Source organism: Arvicanthis niloticus, chromosome 8 (genome assembly GCF_011762505.2).
Source record: "Arvicanthis niloticus isolate mArvNil1 chromosome 8, mArvNil1.pat.X, whole genome shotgun sequence".
In the NCBI taxonomy this organism is placed as follows: domain Eukaryota; kingdom Metazoa; phylum Chordata; class Mammalia; order Rodentia; family Muridae; genus Arvicanthis; species Arvicanthis niloticus.
The window spans coordinates 48,058,190-48,079,068 of NC_047665.1; positions in this window are offsets into that span (position 1 = coordinate 48,058,190).

Genomic DNA, 20,879 nt, shown 5'->3' on the forward strand with positions numbered 1-20,879 from the left:
TGACCTGGACCCCACCATGTAGCTGTGAGCCATGAGCCCCAAGCATTTACCTGTCTTTGATTCCTTAGTGCTGGGATTATGATGGCACCACCATGCCAATCTTTTTCACATGGGTTCTGGGGATCAAACTTGGGTCCCTATGTATGTAACTTAAGCATTTGACTGATAGCACCATCTTCCTAGCCCTGTTAGTTTGCTGTTAATGTTTAAGATCAAGTAATGGGGGAAACTAAAGCTTCGGGGAAGCACCTGGGAACACAGAACCTCAGAGAAGCACATCCGATCACTCCATAGAAGCAGCAGATGGTTAAAGACCATGAGAGCTTCCAGGATTTGCACATCGTGATCTTCTGCTCATTGCTTACTGCCTGGTCCCTGGCCTGGATCTCCACTCCCTGTCAATCAAAAGGAAAATTACCTATTGATAAGCCTACATGTTTCATGCAGTAGTCTACACTGAAAAATTTCTTTGTCAAAAGTATTTTCCATAAACATGCTAAAATGTACACAAACTTAAGACCACTTAAATCATGTCTCACTCTCAAGACATGATTAAGCAAATGTGTCAAGCCTTTTGACATCCTGACACAGTGATGCTATCTGTGAAGTTCATTCTAGAGAACCATGCAATGGAGTTACAAAAGGTATAGGTGAGTTTCAGGATCCATCCAGGACTAAAATCTGTTTATACTGAAGATACTTCTACAACAGAGTTTAAGGAACTTACGCATGGCCTATGCCCATCTTTCTGAACACTTTAAGTCATCTCTACATAGCTTATGATACCTATTAAAATGAGAATCTGTGTAAGTAATTATAGCATGTAATCTAGGAAATAAGGACAAGAAAAAAGTCTGTGCACGCTTGGTAGAGATGTAATTCTTTCCCCGGGTATTTTTGATCTATAATTGGCTGAATTCATGGATGAGGAACCCAAGATACAGATGGCAGACCAACTTTATCTAATTTGGTAAAAGTTTAAAGAAAAAAATATAGCAAGATCATGCTTTCTCTGAGAGCAGGAAGGAGAGAAGCCAGAGGGTGGGAAGAGTGGAGGAAGGGAGGAAGGAGAGAGGAGAGAGATGGCAAAGATTAGATGTCCCTTTGTGTTTATTCTGATCCCTTAATCCTTTCTCTAATCTGATCCCCTTCCCCCTCAATCTAGTCTCTAAGCTTCAATTCCACAAGATTAAAATGAATTTGATGTCATTTATTTTGGACTTAAACTCTAATTTTTTTTCTAAGTGGGCATCTTCACATTTCATCAACAATCACAGTGGACTTGAGAGCATGCACCAGCCTGGGAGGCTGGTGTAGGAAGATTTAGTCATACTCTGCAAACTGTAAATCTACCTCTAAAGCTGAAGCCTGCTCGTCTTCCTGAGTGTCTGACACTTGTGTCCCATCACTCAGGCCCCTCTGGAAGCAGAGCACTCTATGGACTCACTAACTTTATAGTTTCAGGATGCATCCATCATGGTGGGGAAAACACGATGGCAAGAGTGTGGTGTGGCTGGTACCATTGCATCTGCAGTCAGGATGCAGAGAGATGGATACTGGTGCTCAGGTCGCTTTCTTCTTTCTATTCAGTTTAGGACCCCAGTCCAAGAGATGGTGCTATTCATTGTTAGGGTGCATTTCCCATCTCGGTTGGTCCAGTCTTGAAACTCTCACAGACAGGCCCAGAGATTCTAGAACCTGTTGTTTGAAAATATTAACCCTCTTCAGGTTCCATATTTCTAATGAGGAGGCCATCTTTTGTAGACAGATAGGAACCCCAGTGGACCGATAGAGACACTAACCCACCCACAAAGCTTTCCTCCAAAATTTTATCCTGTCTACAAGTAATGCAGGCACACAGGATAGAGCAGAGACTGAGGGAATGGCCAACCAATAACCAGCTGAACTTGAGACCCATCCCGTGGGCAAGCACCAATCCCTAACACTATTAATGATGCTCTGCTATGCTTGCAGACAGGAGCATGTTGTCCTCTGAGAGGCTTCACCCAGCAGCTGACTCAGACAGATAAAGACACCCACAGCCAAACAGTGGCTGGAGATTGGGGACTCTTAAGGAGGAAGGATTGCATGTACCGAAGGGGGTATGAACTTCACAGGAAGACCAACAGAGTCAACTAACCTGGACTCTTGGGGGATCTCAGAGTCTGAACCACCAACCAAAGAACATATATAGGCTGGACCTAGGGCTCCCAGTTCATATGTAGCAGGTATACAAATTTGGTCTTCATGTGGGTTCTGAACAACTGGAATGGGGGTTATCCCCAAAGCTGTTGTTTGTCTATGGGATATGTTCTATTAACTGGGCTTCCTTATTTGGCCTCAGTGGGAGAGGCTGTGCCTAGCTTCATATTTCTCTTCAAGAGTCTTGAAGTGCCAGGTTGGGGGGATACCGATGTGGGGCACCCACTCAGAGGCAAAGTGGAGGATTGTGTGTTTGGGGGGGGGTGACCGAGAAGGAAAGTGAGTGGGATGTAAAGTGAATAAGTAAAAAAAATTAAATTAAAAAATATTAGCCCTCATAATGATGAGGTTTGTTCCAGTAAAATGTTGTGATAGGATTGGAAGTACACCACTGTGTTTGTATAAGAAGTAGATTTTTCCAGATTTCATGTGTCTACTGCTTCCCTTGGTTGCTTTTTAGAGAGCATCATGGGCTTTGTCACAGAGGTAAATAGTGTTTTCTTGGCAGGCACAAGACATCAGAAGTACTCCTTGGCGTGGTTTGAGAGATTCTTGACTTGAACAATTGTGTCTTTTACTGTGTTGAATAATTTTATATCAACACAGGCCAGGGTCATTTAGGAAGAGGGAACTTCAATTTAAAATATGCCCCCATTGCATTAGTCTGTGAGAAACCCTGTGGTGCATTTTCTTGACTAATAATCGATAAGAGAATGCTTAGTTTACTATGGACAGGATCTCCTCTGGGCTGTTGGCCCTAGAAGTTATAAAAATACGGCTGAATAAGCCAGGAGGAGCAAACAAGGAAACAGCAACCTTCCATGCAGCAAACTCCCATCTTGGTGGGCTTATAAGTTAAGGAGAAATAAGCCTTTTCCTCCCCAAGTTACTTTTGTTCATGGTGTTTTATCATGGCAATAGAAACTCTGACTTAGACAGCTACCCAAGGCTGAGAATCCTGAGGAATTTGATCCAGCCAGACATGGGAAATGTAAATATTTCCAATCTAAAAATCCCAGAAAGCTGGACCATGTGTATCCTAGACCTATCAAGGACATTCTGTGCCTTAGAGAAACACCCAGAGCCCTTTTCAGCATGGCCCTGGCTTGTATACTGAAGTACTACAGGATATGACTGGTTTGTTGTCATGGTTATGAGCCCATAATCACTAAAAGGCTGGCTTTGTTCCTATGTGAGGTCTAAGGCAGTGAGGAGATGTGTATGCGTGCTGCACTTTCTCACCTTTTGTCTTAGGAATGAACCTCGATTTGACCCATTCTTATAAACTCTTCCTTCAAATTTGCTGAAGACCACATAATAGTAATCATTTGACTCTTTTAAATGATTGAGTATTCACTTCCACATCTTCAAAGACCATAATTAATGGGCATTTCTTGATTTCTATTTTCACACCGTCAGATCATACTCTGTTGTGGAGCACGGTGGTCTATCTATCTTTAACCTCTTTCCTCTACCACAAACATCAATCCATTTGTTCTTTGCCCTAATTCTTCAAATACCAATGTATTCCATAATTTTGTGGAGAACGCAATTTAGACTTGACTATGAATATTTAAATGCTATTCAAAGATGAGCCACATAGAAAATGACAATTACTTTAAATATCATGGAAAAAAATTTTCCTTTCCTAGTCAACTATAATTGTTGACTTGTTTGCTTAATTTTTATCTATTCAGGCCTATTCATTAATTCAGCCCTGAACTCTCTGCCACTGTCTCGATTTTTCTTTACCCCATCTGTATACAGCAGATGTACCCATTTCATCCATCCTTTGTAATGCACTCCAGTCTAGGTGGACCGTCTTCTTCAGAGGCAGGTGCCTAGTTGTTATGTTGGCACCTGTTCCTCTTGTTTGTTATATTTTCAACACTGGGTCAAATACCAGAGAAAAACAACTTAAATGGGGAAGTTACTTATTTTGAGTCTTGGCTTCAGAGGCTCCAGTCCATGATCCTTGGCTCTGTTGGTTCTGAGTCTACAGTAAGGGCAAAGAACATTGTCGAAGCAGGAACATATGGCAGAGGCTGCTCCTTCATGATGGACAGGAATGGGAGAGGAAAAGGGGAGAGGGAGAAGGAGAGGGAAGATATATACCCCATCTCCTAATATTACTACAACCTCCCCAAGTGGCATCACCACCTCATGGGCCTGTGGAGGACGACCATGTCCAGAGTAAAGCACTTTGTTCTCAACCTTCTGAGTTTCTTCTTTCCTGGGACTACGTTTTATTTATTTCATTGTCTTGATGGGACACCTCTGAGACAGGACCTTTAGTGGTTGATGTTCAGTGGGTCATAACAGGTGAATTTGTAAGACTTTGCACATCCTAAAATGGAAACATTTATTTTACCTCACCACCAGCTTAGTCATTTGATGAGATATACTGTTCTGTGCTGGAAATAACACCCCTTTCAAAACGAAGACATTTTGACATTGTTCTGAATTTCTATGTCATTTCGATTTCTGTCTGCTTCATTACTTGTCCCTCATATCCTAAACTTTCATGACAGTATCCTAGAATCTTCCTTGTCCCCCTTGAAGGGAAACTCATGTCCTTGACTGCTAGGAAATTATCTGTTGATCATGTCTTCCTCTTTCTCTATCTGAACTAGCCTTTGAGTGTCAGAACTCCTAGATCAATATTTCAATTTTCTTACATCTCTCTCCTGGAATCTCTTTTTTTTTTACCTTCTCAGAAACCGCTTCAATTTTGTCTTTTGATATGCTGCCAAATTTCTCCTGTTTTTTTCTATGGAAGAGTTCTTTTTTGTTCTTCAGATGTACCCTTGAGGAACCATCCTGTGGCTTCATGGAAGAAGCAATGTGCTTTTCCTATGTTGATGTTAGAAAATGTTTAGAGTTGGTTTTCCCCTATATAGCCTTTGTTTCTTTAGTTTCTTTTGGAACCCATATTAGGGATTTTTCTAGTGATGTCTAGTGATTTGGGCCATCTGCTTCTAATTCAGACTAGGGTTCTGTGAGGGCTGTTGGGGGATCTTTGTTGTATAGTAGCCCTTGTGGATTTGTGAGTTCACTTCAGAGGGTGTGACTGGCATATGGTGTGGGGAAGAGAGTGTCAGGGTATGAAACTTCATGAAGAGCATGGATTAGGTTCCTCAGAGAAGGAAATTCTTAAGTTTTTGGGTCAGAGGGTATGGGGGTTAGGGGAGCCGAACTGGCTACCAGCATTCTAAGAAACTCCTAGCTTCTGTGAGAAATAGAAAGAATCATTTGTTTTCAATGTGATGTCTTCATTCCCAGCTGGGCCTGTGGTCTCCATGATTCTCCTTAGATGAGTCCTACTCTCCCTGGATGAGGGGAGTCAGGGATTGGATCTCATGTAGGCAATTTAGCACTGTTTAGTTTACATTCTGACACGCCTACATGGATCCACACACTAAAGCAGAAACACATGCACATATGCACATACACACAAAACTCATATATACTCACACAAGGGCACACACATGCACACACATATACTCTTACGCTCATACCTGCATACCTTATGCTCTCACACTGACATACATAAACACTGTCAAACACATAGTCTTTAACATACTCCTAGACATATATACATAAACACACATTCACACTAAAAAAAACACACAATCATATATCACACACTACATTCTTGCATGTACACATCCACACACACATAAAAATACACACCCACACATGCATCTACCTATACTCCTATAACATAGACCATCACACATAGACATGCAGACACATAAACTCAACATCACATGTGCATGCACACAGTAGTTATACAAAGATACAAAAATGTTGGGGGAAACTTCATATGTAAAATGCAACAAGCACCTGCTGAAGGCCAGGCTCTGGAGCAATGTGTTTAACAGCCATGCTCCATGCCTGATGCGTTTCATGCTCAGGAGTAAAACAAATAGCAAAGCAGACTACACATATGCAAACAAGATACCAAAAGTTGCTGGGATGGAAATAAAATGAGGTGTAGAGTAGGGAGTTTTGAGATGGGAGAGGCAGGATCCGGTTCTTCCATGTGACTTAGAAGTTTCTTTATTTGTGATGCACACACACGTTTGTGTGTATGTTTATACACACTGTGTATGTGTATGTGTCTCCAAACATAACATCAAGTGGCTTCCTTTATTGCTCTGCATTTTATTTTATTGAGGCAAGATTCAACTTCAAGGTCATCAGTCAGAGCTAGTCTAGCTAGCTAGCTTGCCCCAGGGATTTCCTGTTTCTATGTCCAGAGCACTGAAGTTATTAGTGGTTGCTATGCCTGCTTATTTTTTTTTTTTTACATAGATTCTGGAAATATGAACTCTGGTCCTTCATGCTTATCTGACAAGTTATTCATCTACTGAGACACTTCTGCAGCCAAGAAAGGTCTCTCTGAGGAGGCTATTATCAGTGTGCACCTGAGAGGATGCAGGATAGTCAGGGTCTCTAGTCAGAACAAAGAGAGAGGAGGTGCTATGATCAGCTGCCTTGGTTCTTTCTCCCCCTTTATTCCATCCAGGCCCCCAGCCCATGAATGTGGCATCAGCTACAATGAAGGTGGATCTTCCTCTCTTGGCTATTCCTATTTGGAAATGTTCTCCCAGACATGCCCAGAAGTGTGCTTCACTAATCTAGCTGATTCTGGACTCAGTTAAACTGACAGTGAAACTACCTATCATATCACCTTGGAAAATTTTACCCACATTTAAGTTACTGAACTCAAGAGTTTTCTTGGGTTGTGGACAAGCCCTTTGGCAGGCCAAGCTTGGGGGCAGTAGCTACTGTACAAACTCAGACTCCATGAAAACATCTGTGTTTTTTTATATCCTTCTGGATGGCTTGTTCAGTCATACCAGGTAGATGACTACTGCCTGACACTTCCTTAAATGGAGCGGCAGAAGTTGTCAGAGGCGGCACTCCACCTCGCTTAGGGAGGGCCAGCTGCTCTGTGTCCTCTCTCAGCCCTGTCTGCTGACAGGATTGTGCTCACAAGTCTGACAAAGCTGATGAGAAGACACCAGCTTCTTGTCACTTCGTAGGCAGCGCCTACCCAGGATGGCCTCTTATCTTCTTTCTGGCTGACAGTCTTTTACACACCAGTATCCTTGTTTACTCTATGACCCAAGGGTGACTGATGATATTCCAAGTCACACTGTGTGTGACTCCGATACAAGAGATGAGCATTGCACACTGTGCTTTGCCTAACACCAGACGTGATGTTTCAGCACCAGAATGCCTAGCAGCAAACAAACAACAATAAAATCCCAAAACATTTTTTCCCCTTACAACTCTGGGAAAGAAGGAAACAAAGGATTAAATAAGAAGCATCCCCGTAGTAACTTTTGGGTGTGTCTGTGGCATATGTGTGCACATGTGTGTGTGTGTGTGTGTGTGTGTACAGATATGTTTGTCTGTATGTATACAGGTAGAGGTCCAAGGCTAATTTCAGAAGCCATCCTTAAGCATTCTTTTACCTTTCAATGAGTCAGGGCTTTCAATCAAACCCAGAACTCAAGGATATGCTGTAGGATCTTCCCAAGGGAAGGATCCGAGCTTTAATCCTCACACTTAGGCTTAACCACTGAGTCATCCCCACAACCATCCACCTTTTTTGTTTCTGTTTTGGGAGGGGTCAGGGTCTCTCACTGAACACTGAACGCAGAGTTTGCTGTTTCAGCTGGCCCAGCAGGTCACTGGGCTCTTAGGATTGCCTTGTCTCTGTCCTACCCTAGATATTCTGTGATTCTGTCTCTTGGCAGTTCCCAAGTCAGGCACAATTAGGTTTTGCCTTTTATTGGCAGGAGCTGAGAACTGTATTGATTTGATTTGGTTCAAGAATAAAGGAAACCCAGCAGTCATGTTCTCCTAATTAATTTTTCATTTTCCATGACCACTAGTGCCCCTATAGACAAGCAAAACCCAGTAGTGGTTTCTCTGATGCTTTCTAGATGTTTGCAGACTCCTTTTGCCTCCTGACCCTCCAGCATAGCCAGTGCCCAGGGACCAGACATAGTCCTCTTCTCCTGGGTGGTAGATCTGAGAGTAACTGGGACGGGAGGACAGAGACAAATTCAGAGAGACACACAGAGAAGGTTGAGTAGTTAAATCTCACAGTTGTCCTTCCCGAGATGAAGATGGCATGACCTTCATTGCCTAGTAGGGAAATACAGGAGCCCAAAGTAGCCTATCAGGGGCTTCTCAGTGACAAATGGTACTAGTACAGTGTGAGCTGTAAGTTTCCTTCAGTGCAGTAGAGCTTTTGCACCATGGGGTCATGAAGATAATGACGTGCGTCACCATTTGTAATGACTGAGCCTCTTCTCCCTATCAGGAAGGTCCTGTGGGTCTTGTTCTGCAGGGCTCTGGTATTTGCCAGGGCATGGCCTCTCTGGATGCCATTAGATAAAGAACAAACTTCACTGCCATGGAGTTGCTAGTGTCTCTTTATTGACTGTGAGTGCTTTCAAAAGAGGAAGTCTGTCCCTTTATATCTAGTTCCTAGAGTCCTATCCAAGTGAACCCTCAAACCAGTTCCCTAATGGGTAAGAAATAAAGAAAAATAGATATGATCCCAACTTTTATTTTGCATGGAGGTCCCGGACTTGGGAGTTCTCCGTGTCTGAAAGTTGGTCTGTATGTATGCAGGACACAGGAGGGGGCAGGGAGGAGTAACATGGTTTGAATCTAAAATGTCCCCACAGGCTTGTGCTTTAAATGATTATTCCCCCAGATGATGGTACTACTAGGTGGGGTATGGAACCTTTAGGAGTTAGGGCCCAGCTGGTGAAGTAGAATAGGGGTGGGCTTTTAAAGGTAATACTCATCCCAGAGTTCTGGCCTCATTCTCTGTTTCCTAGTCTCATGAAGAAACTCCACTACACGCTACTGTTGCCATGGACTGAACCTCTCCCTCCCTGCCTGCCCTGCTGTCCTACATTGAAACTTCTGGATCTGGAAGCCAGTAGTTTTATTTTTAAGTTGTTTGTGTTGGGTATTTTGGCCATAGTGATGGAAGGAAACCAGTATAGGGTTTTCCACAGTAATGGGTCTTACTGGTTCATACCTGTGGTGTCACTTCCTGGCTTCCCAGTCTAGCTGACAAAATCCACACAGAGTCAAGAAATGGGTCGTAGAAATCAGCTGGTGCTGTTGTCTTGTTGTCTCCAAGGGGAGGTCCTGAAATGCTAAGAATGGCCTCCTGCTGCTGAGTAAAGAGAAAGCATCCCTGAGCTCCTGGGAGGAGGGTAAACGGGGAAAAGGGAAGGTGTGTGATGATTGTCCTGTCAGCCTAGTAGATAGATGTTCTCCCGGCTCCTGGAGATAGGCTGTGTTCCTTTGGGACTCTCTGACCCTGGACTCACTAGAAACATAAAAAGGAGCCTAGGGTCTGCTCAGGGAGCCCACGCCTGCTGGAGCTGCTTCTTTGGAGGACACATCACAGGATTATTAACAAAGCCCACTGACAAGTCTTAGCGTCAACCTCTTATTTATATTCATTTTGTTCCTTATTTATGTGCATATGTATCTTCGTGTGTATGCATAAGCATGCGTGCTCATGTTTGGCTGGTGTACACGATCATGCAGATGCACATGCACTTGATGTACATGTATGTGGAGGTCAGAGTACCTTGTGGATGCTAACTACCTTGGCTTTCTTGAGACAGGTTCTCTTGCTGGCCTGGATCTCACATATGAAAAACATGCATATAACATTCTCTCTCTCTCTCTCAAAACATGCATATAAAACACACACACACACACACACACACACACACAAACACACACACACATACAGAGAGAGAGAGAGAGAGAGAGAGAGAGAGAGAGAGAGAGAGAGAGAGAAAGAAACAGAGAGAAACAGACAGAAACAGAGAGCGCAAACCAGAACTGTCAGCTATTACTGCTTCTTGCTTCTTGGCAAAAGAGATAAAGAAACCAAACATATCCAAACAATTAACTTCTTTGGGCTAGAGGGGGACCTTGGGTATCCAGCCAGGGCTGTAGGCATGCTAAACACCCTACCCCTGAGCTACAGCCTGCCCCAGAACACTGCTTCTAATATGTTTCCTCTTTCTAAGCAAACTATCATCATGGACCACTACAAACAATTGTCTTGGTTTCTAAACTGCTTTAGCATTCAAATTAATTCTTCATTGCTTTACTGTGCTGTATATTTTCAATATTGTGAACAGTTTGAAAGATGGTATCAGGGATATTAATGACCATGTTTGAAGTATAGAAAGGGAGAACGCACTGACACTTTTTTTTACAGTGTTTAATAATTCCCAGTCCTCATAGCAATTTAACCATTATCATTGAACAGGGAGTAAAACGTGTAGAGGTTTGGATGTATCTGAAAAATGTGCCAGGTAAGTATTACCTGTGTCTGTCACACGGGTTGCAGTACAGGGCTCACTATTTCTAAAGCACTGTGTAATTAACTGTTGGTTTACTTTCAGCCATTCTTCTGAGGAATGTATGTGACCAGACATCTGTCCTCATAACACTCCTGGGAGCTAGACATTGTATGGCGTTCAGAGATAACACGTGTCTCAGATCAGCAAAAAGCGATCTGCCATCAGAAGCTGAAAAATTGGAGGAAATGGAAGAAAAGTGTCTCAGTATTTTTTAAGAGTACAAAATGCTGTGAGAATACTCGAATTTCTAGCGCTCAGGATCGTCATTACTATTGAGAGCTGGTTTTCCCTTCCTTAGGCAGCCTGCCTCAGTCATTTGAAGGGGTTCACCCTCCACAGAGACCTGGATCTACCCTAATGCTGGGAGAAAGGAGAGAAATAAGTGGACAGTCCTTGTACTGAGGCATAACCTCAATGACTCCAAGGGGCTTTGCTAAGTCACCTTCTAAGGACTGCTTCAACTGAGCAGAAATAAGCAACGTGGGATTCAGCAAGAGCCGAGTCAGCTGGCGAGGCCACCCTGGTTCCTTGGCACTCTCATGCCTCTGTGCGGCCTCCTTTCCGTTCCCAGAGCCCTCTCTTTTTTTTTTTTCCTCCAAATCACATTTCTCATTATAAGTTTATACCAGCACCAGGAAGTAGAAGACAGCTTTTCTAGATGGCTGATGGTTTAGCCACCGACAGAGATCGCAGGAGGAAGGTCTTGGTTTCTTAATGATTTCGGGTTTCACAGTCCTCTCTGCTGCCTTTTCAGTTCATTTCATCTCTTCTTTGCATGCACAACACCCTGCCAATCCAGTTACTGAAAATTAATTTGCCTATGCAAAATAGATAATCCAAAGTAAACAGAATGCTCATCCTACCTGAGGGACTAAGCAGGAAGTGAGAATTCTGGTGAGCACTGACATTGCCATCTACCACACGCTGTCCTTGAACTACTAATAGCCAGCAGAATTATGTGGAACAATTTGACACAGCCAGTCGGGGCTGAAGAGGCCCTTGTTGGGATTAGAAGTCCACAGGGTAGAGAGATAACGCTACAAATAGAAAGTGCTTCATGCACAGTATCTGCTCAGAAAACAGGCTACGCACATAAGCACTGGGGGCTCTGGCTAGAGTCTCAGGGTTTGGGGTAATAGTTCTAAGTTGACCTTGGATTCTAAGGTTATAAGATATTCTAAGATGACTTTGGATTCTGAAATGAATAATAAGGAGCAGGAATTACCACCCAAAGGACAGCAGTGTACCCAGGAGGGTATGAAGCAAGCCGTCAGCTAACTACACTGGATGTGTATTTCTAAACCTTGTATGTATGTGTTATATTTCAAAAGCCTTTCTCTCTCTTTATGTATGTGTGAACACATGTGCATAGGTGTATGTGCCTGTGTGTGGAAGGCAGAGGTCAGTATTGGTGTCTTCTATCAATCTCCACCTTATTTTTAAGATAGGGTCTCTCACTGAACCTGGAGCTCTTTTTCTTCTGGACTGTCTGGCCAGTAAGCCCCAGAATTCTGTTTTAATTTGTTGACCTCAGCTAGATGGTTAGCTACTGGAGAGAGAGAGAGAGAGAGAGAGAGAGAGAGAGAGAGAGAGAGAGAGAGAGAGAGAGAGAGATGCTTCTCCCTTCCTAGCCCTCTGACTTAGAACTGCTTTGAAACAGTTCTTCCCATGCTTGCTGAGTGATTTGGCCAGGGCAGGAGACCTGGGGCCCTGTTCTCCAGTTCTTGACATAAAAAACTATTGTTCTATAAGTGATAACACTCCTATTCCAGTTGACAGTAGCTTTCTGTTTTTGTCTATGCAGACATGACAGCCAAGGTATGTCAAAATTCCTCCACTCACTAGAAACCAAATGGAACTAATCTGGTTTTAGGTGCCCTTACAACCAATCAGATAACATATGTTTTTTAAAAAGTGGTTATACTTGAAATAATTTCATACTTGACAAATGTTTGAAGTGCTTTTTTTTAAAAGATTAATAAATAGGAACACCTGTCTGTGGCTCTGTGATTCAAAACATAAACTTCAAAATTGTCTACTTTCTAGATATGATCACTTGAGAGTTGAGGCAACCCAACTGGGCTCTGTGTTCCAATTCACGTTTTCACTTGAGTAAATGTGAAATATTTTCAAGTGCCTGTAGAGTCACACGGCTCTGTACTTAGCTATTGGGTATATAAATAGAGCATTATCTTAAAAATAATTTAAATTATGTGACTAATCTAACAGAGGAGAGAAACAATTTCTCCTTCACCCAAGTTAGTTTTGCTACTTTGGAGAGTCAGCTGGGGACAGTAGGGGCCAATCACGTGGTTAGCCAACCCAGTTTCTTCTCCATACTTTCCCACCACTGAGCCCAGGTCATCTTTCTGAAGTCCTGACTCAGCTCCTGTTTTCCCAGTTAGCACACACTGAGGCAGGAGGTGGTTAGCCAGTGGGCCTTCTCTAACAAGAGTCACAGTGAAGACTGGGATGCGAATCCTGAGGCCTCAGGGTTCCCCTGGAAACACAGAGCATAGACTATAAACATTCTTTCTGTATACACCCATGCTCTCCTAATGTTGGAAAGTCTTATGGAACAGACTTTGACAGTGGTCTGCTTTTCAAAGCTCTGACTCTACCCAGGCTCTTGTCTTCATTATAAACTGAGGTACTTGGTAGAACAGAAGGAATGAATTATGTTAGGTGGTTTGGAGTCAGGTATACCATCAAAGAGGTTTTAGCATATTACCAAAAGTTCAATGTACTCTAACCCTCTATCCCTGGGCCATTGTGATTCCTGTGTCCCCAAGACTCATATGTCCTTTGGCAACTATTTCTTAACAGAAGGCTAGGCCTCAGATGTGGCCTTCCATAGCCTCGTAGTGTTCCCAGTCATTATGCTTCATGCCCATCTCTTAAATTCTGACCAGAGTGGGGTTGAATCTCTGAATGACAGTGGCAGTGGCCAACAACAATGGCTTACATATGGTGACATCACAGAAATGTTTGTTATATGCTGTCTTTTTAAAATCTCACCACAAACCCCAGAAGCAGAAGTTATGTTATGTTATGGATAAGAAAACAGGATCTGTGATACAATAAAGCTAGCTAGACGCACACGGCTGGAGTCAAGGCAAGCACCCCAGGAAGCTGGACCACACTCAGCCGTCAGGGCATATTGACTTTCATCAGGATTTTGGATTTTCTTCCTTTTCCTATAGCTATTTTTCTTCTTAAGACTTGGGTTGGGAAATCATGTGGGTCTTATGTGCACAAGTTTACTTACCTACTGAATTTTCTCATTGTTGTGGCCAAAGGCCAGAGAAAAGCACCTTCATGGAAGAGAGGTTTATTTGGGCCCAGGGTCAGAGGGAGACAGTCTGTCATAGTTGGGAAGGTGTGACTGGGAAGAGCAACTCCTCTCTGTGGTGACTGATTGCTCCTATCAGGGTAGATTGGGTCTCTCCCTTCAGTCAGTCCTCTCCACAGTTGCTATCTCAGTCCAATGGTGAGCCATGCTACTGCCTGGAGTGTTCAGTCCTATCAAGCTGACAACAAATTATCCATCAGACTTACTTCCTGGTATTTTTGGCTGGTTTAGACTCCATATGGTGTAATCTGTAGCAAAACCATTCATGGCACTCAAAAGCTAGAAATAAACAAAATGCCCATCAGTTGAGGTTGGATTGGTAAAACGTATCATCTACCCATACAATGGAATATTCACTCACAGAACAAATGAACGAACTAATCCGATGATAGGACTGAATGCTGATTGTGACAAATGGAAGACAGTGGTCACAAAATACTAGATAATATATTATTTGTTGTATGTAATGGCTGGGATAGACAAATCTATTGAGACAGAAAGGAGGTAAGCACACCACACTTAAAAATAGTTCTAAAGTCCCCTGGCTGAGGGGTGTACGCACTTAGTAGTCACTTAGTAGGCCCTCAAGAGGACAATAAGAGTAGTGCCATTATGGAAGTTGATATTTATGTTTCTGGTTGTTGTGACCAAGAAAACTTGCCAGGAATCAGCTTAAGGCAGCAAAGGGTTATTTTGGTTCCATGCTCAGGGGCTATAGTTACCACTGGGGAAGGCATGACCATAGATCTAGCCTGCTTTTGGTGGTGGGAAGCTGCTTGCTCCTATCTGGGTAGATCAGGAAGCAGAGCAAAAGGTTACTCAGCTCAGTTACTCTATGTTCCTGCATCCATCCAGTCTGGGAGTACCTCATTCATGCTTACATTCATTGTGGGTCTTTTCTGCTAATCCCCAGGAAATGCCTTCCCAGTTACCGCATCCCCAAAGGTGTGCTTCTTCAATAACTCTCATGATTTAATCTAACCACGTTAAGCATCCTTAGGTAGTAGAGGTGATAGATTTATCTCAGATTGGGTCCTAGAATCTGGTACATAGTTGTGATTAGGCCCCTGATACACATTAGTGTTGCTGGACTGTGGACTTGGCAGTGTGTGTATTGGTTGTCTACAAATAGTTCAACCAGCAAGTGCCCTTTCTATGCTGACAGGATGTCTGGCCCTATATAAACATTTCTTTTTTAGAACTATGCTAATTCCTACCCTCCTCAGTTTATCATTACTTTCTTGAGAAAATAATCTGCGTGTCCCAGGATGGCGAGTCAAGCCAGGGCGCCAGGCCATTTTCTGGGCAGTAGCTGGGCCGGGCTCTATTCTGTTAGGACCCGAGCCAGCTCACTGCAGAGAGGTATCCCTTCCACCTCCTCCCGGTGGCCACGGCCAGCCCTTCTGTTCCCTCTCTCCTGCCACCCCTGCTTTGGTGGTTGCCAGAGTAACCATAAAAATATTACTTCACATGCTCAGGAACAAAATGTCAGTGCGCTTTACTATTGTTTTAATTTAAAAACAAATGTGTGAAAATAACTCCAGTCTGGAAGAAAGTCCCTTTCTGGCACATGCCTCCGGAGCCTAGGAAAGGAGGCTTGGAATCAGTGTGTAGAGGACAGGGCGGGCAATGACACTCAGGTTTATTTAAGAGCCAAATCCCGACATTTAGTACTATACATTTAGAAATGCTTGTTGAATAAAGGAACAATCGAAATGTGACATAAAGTTAAACATTTAGGAATATTTATGCACATATATGAATATACATGTGTACCTACGAGCACGCATATATTATGTACACACATAGAAATTTCGAAGTGAAACTCCTAATTCCTGGATGCCACTGTCAGTTTCAGGATTTTAGTTTTGTTATTATTTAGTAGTAATACTGTGAGTGAGTGTGTGTCTTAGTTAGGGTTTCTATTGCTGTCAAGAGTCACCATGACCATGTGACTCTTAAAAAAGAAAACATTTTAATTGGGGATGGCTTGCCGTTTCAGAGGTTTATTCCATTTTTGTCATGGTTGGAAGCATGGCAGCATGCAGGCAGACATAGTGCTGGAGAAAGAACTGAGAGTTGTACATCTAGATCTGCAGGCAGCAGGACAAGATCGCCACACTGGGTGTGGCTTGAGCATCTAAGACCTCAAAGCCCAACCCCAGTGACTACTTCCTCTAACAAGACAACACTTACTCCAACAAGGCCATGTCTCTTAATTGTGCCTTCCCTATGGGCCTATGGGGGCAACTTTCTTTCAAACCACCACAGTGCATGTGTATGTATGTGTGTGTGTGTGTGTGTGTGTGTGTGTGTGTGTGTGTATGTGTGTGTGTGTGTGTGAGAGAGAGAGAGAGAGAGAGAGAGAGAGAGAGAGAGAGAGGTGTATGTACTAGCTGGTTTTGTGTGTCAACTTGACACAAGCTGGAATTATCACAGAGAAAGGAGCCTCCCTTGAGGAAATGCCTCCATGAGATCCATCTGTAAGGCACTTTCTCAATTAGTGATCAAGGGTGGGAGGGCCCCTTGTGGGTGGTGCCATCCCTGGGCTGGTAGTGTTGGGTTCTATAAGAAAGTAAGCTGAGCAAGCCAGGGGAAGCAAGCCAGTAAGTGACATCCCTCTATAGCCTCTGCATCAGCTCCTGCTTCCTGACCTGCTTGACTTCCAGTCCTGACTTCCTTTGGTGATGAACAGCAATGTGGAAATGTTAGCTGAATAAATCATTTCCTCCACAACTTGCTTCTTGGTCATGATGTTTGTGCAGGAATAGAAACCCTGACTGAGTCAGTATGGATACACATTTACCATGGAGTCCTTGTGCTATGGGGTGAATATGGAGATCACAGGACATTTTTGTGTGTGAGCCATACTGCTAGACAAATTTCAGAATTTTAGAAGTAACGAATTGAACAGCATTTCCTTCTCTACCTAAATTTTTGTCTACTTAGAACCTCCAAATGTGACCATGTTAGGGTATAAGGTCCTTGTAGATACACTTAATTAGTGTTAGCACGATGATAATTTTCTGAGCTTGGAGGATGCCCTCAGTCCAGTGACTGGTCCTTGAGAGAAGACATAAGAATAGAGGGACACACAGAAGGCAGTATGGATATTACAGGGAGAGAAGTGATCATGGGAAGAGTGGAGAAGAGTATGGGGAGGGTGGTAACCATGGGGAATGTGGAGACCATGGAGAAGATGGAGACTGTGGGGAGGATGGAGACCGCAGGGAGGATGGAGACCAAGGAAAGATGGAGAGCATGGAGAGGATGAAGACCATGGGAAAGATGGAGACCATGGAAGGATGGAGACCAAGGGAGACCATGGGGAAGATAGAGACCAAGGGAGGATGGAGACCAATGGAGGATGGAGACCATGGGTGGATGGAAACCATTGAAGGGTGGAGACCATGGATAGGGTGGACCATGGGAGGATGTAGACCAAGGGAGGGTGGAAACATGGGTGGATGGAGACCATGAAGAGAATGGAGACCATGGGAGGATGGAGATCATGGGAGGATGAAGACCATGGGGAGGATGGAGACCATGGGAGGATGGAGACCATGGGAGGATGGAGACCATGGGAGGATGGAGACCATGAAGAGAATGGAGACCATGGGAGGATGGAGATCATGGGAGGATGAAGACCATGGGGAGGATGGAGACCATGGGGAGGATGGAGACCATGGGAGGATGGAGACCATGGGGAGGATGGAGACCATGGGAGGATGGAGACCATGGGAGGATGGAGACCATGGGAGGATGGAGACCCTGGGAGAATGGAGACCATGGGAGGATGGAGACCATGGGGAGGATGGAGACCATGGGGAGGATGGAGACCATGGGAGGATGGAGACTATGGGAGGATGGAGACCATGGGAGGATGGAGACCCTGGGAGAATGGAGACCATGGGAGGATGGAGACCATGGGAGGATGGAGATCATGGGAGGATGAAGACCATGGGGAGGATGGAGACCATGGGGAGGATGGAGACCATGGGAGGATGGAGACCATGGGAGGATGGAGACCATGGGGAGGATGGATACCATGGGGAGGATGGAGACCATGGGAGAATGGAGACCATGGGAGGATGGAGACCATGGGGAGGATGGAGACCATGGGAGGATGGAGACCATGGGAGGATGGAGACCATGGGAGGATGGAGACCATGGGAGGATGGAGACCCTGGGAGAATGGAGACCATGGGAGGATGGAGACCATGGGAGGATGGAGACCATGGGGAGGATGGAGACCATGGGGAGCATGGAGACCATGGGGAGGATGGAGACCATAGGAATATTAAGGATTTAGAAAGACATCAATCGTCACTAGGAGCTGGGAGAGGCAGGTGTCATTTCCCTTGGAGATGGTGTGGCCCATTTGGTTTCAGACTCACACTGTGGGAAAATAAATCTTGGTGTGACTATATGCCACTGCAGCCCCTGAGGACTAGACCAAGGTGTTTCCTACTTTATAACTAAAGGAGGGTATGAGCCCCTGAAGGTATGTGAGGAATTGAGCTATAGCACACAGCTGTTTTCAGCTGCTCAGTGAACAGATACAATGCAAAGAAAAACTCCTGAGAGTTTTGACTGACTGGCTAAAGAGAAAGACAAAATTCCTGTTAGAGACAAGATTCTGTTGGTCAGAATCAAACCTCCTGACCTTGGTCTAGATGTCCAAGTTTCTTAGAAAAGATTTAAATTGCTCTATGTGAGAATGCCAAGAACCCTGGGTTTTGTCATATAGCTACAAAGATGTAAGAGGCTGTGTTCCAAAACCGGAGAGAAGATGACACAGAAGGAGTTCAAGGGACAGGGAACAGAGACAGACAGACACCAAGCCTCTACAAAATGACAAAGGTCATTGTAAAATTTCTTTTTACAGGTGGAGGGGATAGAGGGTAAAGAGGACTTTTAATCTGTTTGTTCATTTTCCCTTCCTATACAAATGCATTTTATTTTGATCAAATTTACCCGTAACTCCCTGCCTCCAACCCCTTCTGGGTCTTTCCCATCACACCCTCTTCCTACCTTCATGTCCCTCTTTTTTGTCTGAATTAAAAAATTTAAATTAAAACACAATTGTGATCATTTTCTTCTTTCCTTTCTTCCCTCTGACTCCTCCCATGTCTTCTACCTCTAACCCCTTACTCTCTCTCAAATTCATGGCCTCTTTTTCTTTACTATTGTTTTATGTGTGTGTGTATGCATACACATATGTATACATATGTATACATACATACACAGATATATAAATATACATACTCAGTCTGTTTAGCGTTACTCAATAAACACCATTTAAGAGCTGACCATTGGTATGGAGTAACCAATTAGGAACGCATCACCGGGGAGGATCACTCTCCCTCTCAGTAGTCCTTACTTTCCTGTAGTTCTTTCTCTAGGGGTGGGGCCTCCTGAGATTTCCTCCTTCCATGTTAGCATGTCTCTTGGTGTTGTCATTGTCTTGGTCTTTTTTAGGCAGCCATATTTATTGCAATGTATTGTGAGTGTAGTGTGTCTGTTATTTCTAGGAGACACAGCCTAACAGCAGACTTCCTGTTCCTCTGGCTCTTAAAATCATTCATCCAACTCTTTCTGGATGTTCTCTTAGTCTCCTGTACATTGGTGTTGTAGATAGATCTGTCTGTCTGTAGGGGTGGGGCAGCCTGCGATCAATTGTCTTGTGTATTTTGCCCAGTTGTGATCAATTGTTTTGCGTAGTACCAGGAATGATTTCTCTCCTATTGAGTCCAATTAGAGAGCCCTTGGTTACCACCGGGATATGAGTGGCATGAAGACTCCTGAGGCGTGTCATGCTGCCTGGTCGTTGTAGTTCACGGGTTTCACAGTAGGACATGGATATCGTTTGCTTCCCCATGGTAACAGTGTGCACAACACGCCCTGCTTCCAAATCCTTGGGTCCTTCCCTTACATCCTCCCCCGAGTTTCATATCTCATATATAACTGAGTTCAGTTAGTGTTGCTCACATGGATATAGGATTTCTACTGTAGCATGGGCAACTTACCAGGGGCCTCCCACCCCTGAAGAAAACCGACTGTCCCTTAGTAGCCATTGACTGCCTATAGCTTTTCATATAGAGGTGGAGCTCTGTGAACCACCTCCAAATCCATGTGGAATATTATTAATTAGATTGACCGTGTGCATGTCTTGTGCAGGAAACCAATTGTTGAGGGCCAGTGACTAGAACTGCCTGTCATGTCTAGAAGACACTGTTCTGTAGCTATCCTCTAACTTCTGACTCTTAAAATCTTCCTACCCAGTTATCTACCACATTCTGTTCCCTGAGCCTGGGGCAAGGGGTTGTGATATAGACGTCTCAGTCGGAGGGGAACACTACTACATAGTTCTGCAGTCTCGGCTCGTTGATCATTTGTGGTTTACTGTGTAAACTTCCAATTCACTGCTAAACAGGCAAGGATGCGGAGGACTTGAAGGTTTAAGATGTTCACTGCAGCCATGCATCCTAATCTTTTCCTGTACACCTAACTTTGTGTAATAACTGCCCACCCACTGGTGTCAGGAGATAGAGCTGACTTCGAGCACACAGGAGGTAGCAGTGTGCAGAAGAGGCGTGGCTGCCGCAGCTCTACAAGTCTGCTTTCCTAACCTCCTAGGCTTTTCTCAATCCAATCACACGCACAATCAATGCTCACAAAAGTCACAAAATCCCTCTGAAGAGAGGGACCATGTTCATTATTGTTTGACACGTATTAGGGTTCAGGTATAAAATGTTCCCTGTAGGTTCACATATTTGAACACTTGGTTTCCAGCCAGCGGCATTGTTTCAGGAGGTTGTGAACCCTTGAGGAAGTGGGTCTTAGCTGGAGGAGGTTGGTCATGGGGGGCAGTAATGGGGAACGTGTGGGTTATA